Here is an 8,278-nt window from a genome sequence, read left to right on the forward strand (position 1 = left end):
GCTGTAGTCTCTCTTCTTGTTTATTTTCTTTCTCCTCTAACAACTGCTGTAATTTCTCTTCTTGTTTATTTTCTTTTTCTTCCAACATCTGCTGTAATCTCGCTTGTTTATTTTGCTGTTCGAGCTGCCATTGTTGTAGGTTTTCTTGCCACTGCTGTAATCTTTCTTCTTGTTTCTTTTCTTTTTCGTCCAACAACTGCTGTAATCTCTCTTGTTTATTTTGTTGTTCGAGCTGCCACTGTTGCAGGTTTTCTTGTAACTGCTGTTGTCTCTCTTCTTGTTTCTTTTCTTTTTCTTCCAACAACTGCTGTAATCTCTCTTCTTGTTTAATTTCTCGGTGTTCTTGTTTCTTTTCTTGTTTAATTTCTCGTTCTTCTTGTTTCTTTTCTTTTTCCTCTAACAACTGTTGTAATTTCTCTTCTTGTTTATTTTGTTGTTCGAGCTGCCTTTGTTGCAGGTTTTCTTGCAACTGTTGTTGTCTCTCGTCTTGTTTCTTTTGCTGTTCTTGTATTGCTGCTATTAAATCTGCTAGGCTGTAGTTTGATTTGCTGCTTCTCGTTTCCATTTTCTTTTTATCCCACTTCTGACACCACTTTGTTACGTCTACGTTTGTTAATTAACTTTCCGTAACTTCGTTCCGACGAAACTTTAGCGACACAAGTCCTTACTTAATAAAACTGGTTTATTCTTTCCGAATAAAACTTTACGATACACTTATTTTCAATATTCGCGCTAAAACAAACACTATAACGAACGAACGTTAACTTCAACAATACCCTGTGACTGCAGTTCAATTACTCACTATCTACACATACATTACATTATTGCGTCACGTTGTCACCCTCTTATATATATACTAGACTACCCTATCCAGTAAATACTAGAGCATTCGCCAAAGTACAGGATAGTTCTAGAAAGTAGAGGGCGTGAGAATCACATGATCTCGATGACGCAACACTATATTGCAAATTTCGCGCTGGCTATTGTACGAGGACCACAACATCTTTGTAGTTTGTTTTTTCAAGCAAAGCCACATTGAATTATCTGCTGTGTCCACCGTGTGGAATCGAACCACAGATTTTGGTGTTGTAGATCCGTAAACTTACTGCTGTCCAGTCGGCGGACAAAAACATCTATTGTACCAAGCTTCTGTGGGATACAAAAAATTTAACTTTTCATGTAACAATACATGTCAAATGGTCATATTTTCTGTGAGATAAGAGGTGAAATTTTGCTCTTCTGCAATCGTAGTTGAAGGCAGCTTTTTTCCCAGTTCAGACTCCAATTAGAATGGTATCTTGTTTCTAGTTCCTCGCTAATGAAGGTCTCGTGTTCTTGATGTTTCTTATGAATCATACTCTGCATGGCAGATGCGGTCACTGTCTCTGGAAAATTGCCGTTCTTGCTCAGTTTTGGCTTGACGATGAGCAGCTTGTTATTTTCGTTGGCTGTCAAGGCGTGTTTCCCTTTCTTGTAGAGTCTCACTCTGTCGCTTTTGTTGCAAATGTTTTGCTGCTTGTGATTGGCAATCAGAATTTTTTTTTCGACATTTTACTCTGAGATACATAATCAGCATCAGAAATGTCTATCATACCAAACTCTCCTCTCTCCTCCCAGAATAAAATGAATAAAAACAACATATCTTTGCAGAATTTCGCGGGTTAAACTTGTCTGCTCTATAAAAAAATTAGTCTTGTTTGTCAATAGATATGACAGCATTTGATGGATATTTATTTTGACACCACAACTGTCCCACACCTCTCTATAAAATAAACATAAGTTTCTCCAACGTCATTTTCACTTAAATCATATCAAAAATCAGTCCACCTGCTGTCGAAAATATTACATTACAAAGTTTTAATTAACACTAAAAATGTGACATCACAGACATCAAACCTGAGTATGCTGATTCCACATATTTATAGGCCTACTATTATAGGGGGCTGATACAAACTTAGTTTTATATATTACATTATACAGTGGAACAACAGCAGAAATAGGCCTATATATGCACCACTACAGTGGTGGCAAAAATATTGTAGAGGTTACAATCACACTGTATAACCATGTCAATTGACTTTGATAAATGGATAGAGAGAGGTGAGCAACTTGGGCTCAAAGTTGGTGACCTACAAGAGTATGTTAAACAACAACATGACCTAGAGAGAGAAGAGCATCAACAAAGGAAAGAAGAATAGAGAAAGAAAGAGAAAGACTGGAAGAAGAACGTGAGCATGAAATACAAGCCCAAAAAGAAGAGAAAGAAGAAAAGGAAACACTGGAAATGGAGAGAGAGAGAGAGAAAATAAGGGCACAAACTAAGAAAGAAGGAAAGGAGAGAGAGAAGAAAAACTGGAAATAGAGAGAATAAGAGCACAAATTGAGATAGCCTAGGTGACCCAACAAAAATAAAAAGGACCCAAGAATAATAATGTGGTCAGGGCCAGTCGAAGCCTAAGCTGCCTAAATTTGATGATCAGAAAGACAACATGGATGCTTTCTTGTAGAAATATGAAAGATCTATCCAAATTCAGAACTGAGACAAAAGCAGTCTGTCTCAATCCCCTTCTCACAGGAAAATGGCCTATAAATGTATGTGGGCATGACACCAGAAGATGCCATGGACTATGACAAGTTAAAAGTAGCCTTGCTGAAATACTTTGAATTTACCGAGGAAGGTTTTCGTCTGAAGTTTAGCGAATTCAAACCTGACACCAAAGAAACTGTATTTCAGTTTGTGGCATGCCTATGGTGATACTTCACAAGGTAGACTGACATGGCCAAGTGTGAAGATAGTTTTGAAGGACTGGCAGATCTACTAATACATGAACAGATTACGTGCTTCAATAAAACGTCACTGTTCCTAGAGGAGAGAGCACCAAAAGACATAGAGATCAAGTTGGCAGAACAGTATATGGAAGCCCATGGAGTAAGTATAACTGGAAAGTACAGGAATAACAGTTAAAGTTGAAACCAGGGGTGGCTGACCAGAAGTAGGATGTTACCAAAGATGACAAGAACTCAACAGGCAAAATAGAGAAGAGATGCTATACTTGTTATAAAATGGGACACATTATGAATACGTGCAAGTCCTTCACCAGCAAGCAACAGCTGAAATATCAGTATAAATTAGCTGGAGCTCCCTACAAAGGTGGTGCTCGCAAGAAACAAGGAAGAAGTGACTATCACCATGGATGCTGCTGCCAGAAGAAACATAATAGGGACAACTCATCAGATTCATCACAAGAAAGAAATGCTATCACCATGAATAAACAGTGCATGATTGACAGTCAGTTCAAGTTATCAAACGGGTCAACAGTGCCAGTAATGATTGGAGCATGTGATGAACATCAAGAGGTGTCAACAAACCACCAGATGCTGGTAAGTAATGGCAATGGGATAAGAAAGTGAAATTTCTAAGAAATACTGGGTGCAGCAGTGAGAACCAGTCTAGTACCAGATGATAAGCAAGTTACATCTTTGTGTGCTGATTGGTGGGACGATGAGAAAGTTTCCCAGAACAAGAATAAAGGTGGACACTCCATACTACATGGGAGACCTTTAGGCCATATCTACGACTTGGTGATTGGCAATATACCAGACAGTGGTAGTTTGGAGGAACCAGACGAAAAGGAGACTAGTGATGCCTCTGCAGTCACCACAAGACTTCAGGAAAAGAAGAGCAAGCAAGGAATTAAAAGAAGCACAGAAGAAAGACGACCATTTAGTGTAGAAACTTTGGGACAGTGCCCGAGAGAAAGTCGAGCATAACACAGAGAAGAAAGAGACTCACAGAACAGAGGACTAATAGGGTATACCATACTGGATCTATCAAGGCAGTTCTACTGGGGAATTTAAACAGATCATAGTACCAACAGAATACTCATGATTCAGTTGTGAGAAGACACCTAGGAGCAAAGAATATGGCAAACAGAATCACCAGGGGTCATCATAGATATGACCAGATTTTGCAGGTCATGTGTGACATCTGCCAAAGGACAGAACCTAGATGGAAGGTAGCCAAGGTGCCACTGAGTGAGATGCCTCTCATAGAATAGCCATTCAGCACAGTAGCTGTGGACTTTGTTGGACCACTAACACTTGCATCTGATAAAAGCAACTGGTACATGCTGGCATTAGTCAATTATGCAACACATTACCCAGAAGACATAGTATTGCTGAATGTAGAGACAGAAAAAGTAACACAAGCCCTACAGGAAGTGTTCTGCATAGTAGTCTTTCCAAAAGAAGTCTTGAGTGACAGATGGACCCAGTTTACCTCAGAACTAATGCAAGAGGTGTGCAGATTCATTAGCACTAGGTACCTCATTACCACCCCATACAACCCCAGATGTAATGGATTTTGTAATAGAGTCAATAGAATCCTAAAGAACATGATGAATAAGATGTGCCAAGAGAAACCTCGTGACTGGGACAAGTACCTGCAGGCAGTATTATTTGCTTAACAAGAAGTTCCACAGGCGAGTACAGGATTTTCACCCTTTGACTTACTGTATGGAAAAACAGTATGGGATCCGGTACAGATATTGAAAGAACTGTAGACAGAAGAAGAGTCAGAATTGAGGAACACATATCAGTACATATTATACCTCAGAAACCAACTAGATGAGACCTGTCAACTCAAAGCAGTCAGAAGCACTTCTATGACAAGAAGGCCAAGGATTGACGTTTCAAGGTCGGACAGAAGGTCTTAGTTCTGCTACCCACCGACAACAAAAAACTCACCCTGCAATGTAAATGACCTTTTGAAGTACAAAAAGTGGTCAACAGAATGAACTATAAGGTGAAAGTGGATGGGAAGTCCAACATCTACCACACCACGCCAATCCCTTAAAGAGGTACTTTGAGATTGAAGAAGACCTAACAGGTGTAGCTATGAGACACAGAAGGATATTGCAGGTGTGGCTGTCATAGATATGGACTCAGAAGACAGTGACTTTATCATAGAAGATGAAGACCTTCTAGACTTAAGACCATTGAGTGGAAATGAGATATGGACCCAGAAGACAGTGACTTTGTCATAGAAGATGAAGACCTACTAGACTTAAGACCATTGAGTGGAGATGAGACATACAAAGACGTCAACATCAGTGAAGAAGTGACTAGTAAGAAGAAGAAAGAGCTGCAAGATCTATTGTGCCAGTATGCAGATGTCTTCCCAGATAGCCCATGCAAGACAGACTTTGTGAAATACCAGTTTGAGACCACGACAAGGGATCCATTCAAGGTGAAGTCCTACCAAATGCCCTATGCAATGGGAGATCTGATCAAACAAAAAGTCGAGTTAATGTTAGAAGCTGAAAGCATTGAGCCTTTGAATTCAGCCTACTGTTCACCAGTGATAATCGCGAAAATAAGGGATGGCTTAAACAGCTTCTGCATACATCTTCGGGAGCCGAACCTCGTGATAAAATTCGACTCCAAACCTATGAGCAAACCAAATGCTATCATGGCGAAAGTAGACGGGCCAAATTTTTTTTCCAAGATCGACATCTGTAAAGTTTATTGGCAAATCCCGATGGAAGAAGGATCTAAAGAGAAGACAGCTTATATGACACCAGACGAATGTTACTAGTTCAGAAAGATGCCATTTCGATTAGTCAACTCAGCAGCAACATTCAACTGCATGATGAGAAAAATATTGCACAAAGCCACCAACATCGAGCAGTATGTGGACGACATTCTGACCCACACAACCAGATGGGAAGACCACCTGAATAAACTCAGAGAGATGTTCAGATGAGTGAGGGCTACAGGTCTGACCATCAGACCATCTGAGTGCTCCATCGGCTATTCTGTGCTGAACTTTGTTGGAAAAATGTTAATGACTGACAGATAACCATGGAGGAGGAGAAACTAGCCCACATACATGATGCACCAGCTCCAGCATCAAGCAGCAAGTCAGATCCTTCCAGGGGTTAGTGGGATACTATCAGAAGTTCATCCCAAACTATGTTGAAGTCGCTACACCACTGACCGATCTGACCAAGATATGCCAACAGAATAAGGTGAAGTAGGAACAACCTTAACAGATAGCATTCCAGAAGTTAAAGAACATGTTAGGAAGTTCACCAAAGCTTAAAATGACACATTTCAACAAACCATTCATCATTCAGGCCTATGTATCAGGTGTTGGAATTGGAGCAGTACTTCTGCAAGAAAATGTAGTTGGCCTGTTTCCCATAATGTATGTCAGTAAAATGTTGTTGAGTAGTGAGAAAAGGTACTCTGTGATTGAATCAGAGTGTCTGACCATCATATTTGCCATCTAAAATTCCAGAACTACCTTTATGAGAAGAAGTTCATCATCCAGATGGACCAGCAGCTCCTTGCATATATCCAGAGGTGCAAAACCAGTAGTACCAGAATCATGAGGTGGGCATTGTATCTCCAGAACTATCAGTTTTATATTGAAGCCATCAATGGAACTGTAAATGTTGGTGCAGACTGTATGAGTAGACTTTGTGCATGAACTAAAAACAGCCCTTGTATATAATATAAAACAATATTGTAAATATTTTTCTTGAAGAAGTAACTGTAAATGAATCATACATTGTGTAGTTCATTGTTGTAACTCGACATCATGTTACTCGAACCTTCTGAATTTTTCTCGCTGCTTTGATTGAATACTATTACATCATAATGTCTAGTAGATTGTGAGTTTAGCCATAAAGGGCGTGCGGCAGCGATTTTTAAAGTGAATTATAACAGATTGTATTGTAAGAAATAATTTGTCATGTCAATTGTGTTCTAATATAAGTTAAAGCTTTGGATATAACTGTGATAGCCATTAGTATAACGAACACTTGTATATGTGCGTTTGACTTGTTTTAATATATTATTTTAAAGCAAGTGGACTGTGTGATGTTTGTTTATTGTTGAAATTTATCGCCAATAAGTCACATACACCTACTGTAAATAATCCGGCCTTATACAAAACTTGACAATCACCCTTTTCGCATGCTTCACTAAAATATATTTTTCCTTTTATTTATATGCATCAATATAATATTTATATTTAACACTTTTAATTCAATTCTAGTCCAAAAAATTACAATTGTTACAAAATTCACCTACATATCTACAAAGTTGAAAAAGGTAACGATGTTGAAATATTTTCACTGGTTAGGCTTAACTAGACAGATGTTAAATAACGATCAAACTACACTAATTAAATATTAAATCATTTCTATCTTTCTTTTGGCCTGGCATGGCCAGGTGGTTAGGGCGCTCGACTCGCTATCTTAGGGTCGTGGGTTCGAATCCCCGTCCCGCCAAACATACTCGCCCTTTCAGCCGTGAGGGCGTTATAATGTGACGGTTGGTAAAAGAGTAGCCCAAGAGTTGGCAGTGGGTGGTTATGATAAGTTGCCTCTTGTCTTACACTGCTAAATTAGGGACGGTTAGCGCAGATAGCCCTTGTGTAGCTTTGCGCGAAATTCAAAAGAAACACACAAACATCTTTCTTTTTTTCCTATGGAATCATGATTTGGCACCATATGCATAAAGAGAGTTAATATAGTGATAAAATTGAATTAACATATTTATATCAAACATTACTCTTTATATACTAATTTACAATGATAATCACATTCATCATTTATAGTATGTATGTTTGTTTTTAATATTTCGCACTAAGCTACTCGATGGTTATCTGAGGTAGCCGTCCCTAATTTAGATGTGATAGACCACCACGAACTCTTGGGCTATACTTTTACCAACGAAAAGTAGGATTGACTATCACATTATAACGGCTCCACGGCTGAAAGGGCAAGCATGTTCAGTGACAAGATTCAAACCACCAGGCGACAAATCTATTACTTCATGTAAAACCTAACTAAGAAGAACCTAATCAACCTATGAAATAAGAAAGTCTTGGAGAAGCACCTCAATTGTGTGTAGTAATATGTGACCTTGTGACGGACTCCAGTAGTGTCAGATGTAGCCTATGAACATCACAGATGTTGTGACTGGGAGCATGCTTACATTAGTAGGGTGGACAAAGAGAACTAATACTCTGGAGCCATTGCTGAATGCAAGAGTCAAGAATGGAACAATTGGAGTAAATGTATATATATATGTATCTACTGAAAAATAGATTAGTCACACGGTTCATATAAACAATTTTCATTCCAATCAAACATTTATTGTAAGAGTTTAACATTTTATAAATGCAACAACACTTTTTGCCTTAACAACTACGTATTGTTGCGTCAGCGAGGTCAAGTGACTAGTGTCACGCCACTCGTTCTCTCGA

The sequence above is a fragment of the Limulus polyphemus genome, unplaced genomic scaffold (genome assembly GCF_000517525.1).
Source record: "Limulus polyphemus unplaced genomic scaffold, Limulus_polyphemus-2.1.2 Scaffold2285, whole genome shotgun sequence".
NCBI classification, from domain to species: Eukaryota; Metazoa; Arthropoda; class Merostomata; order Xiphosura; family Limulidae; genus Limulus; species Limulus polyphemus.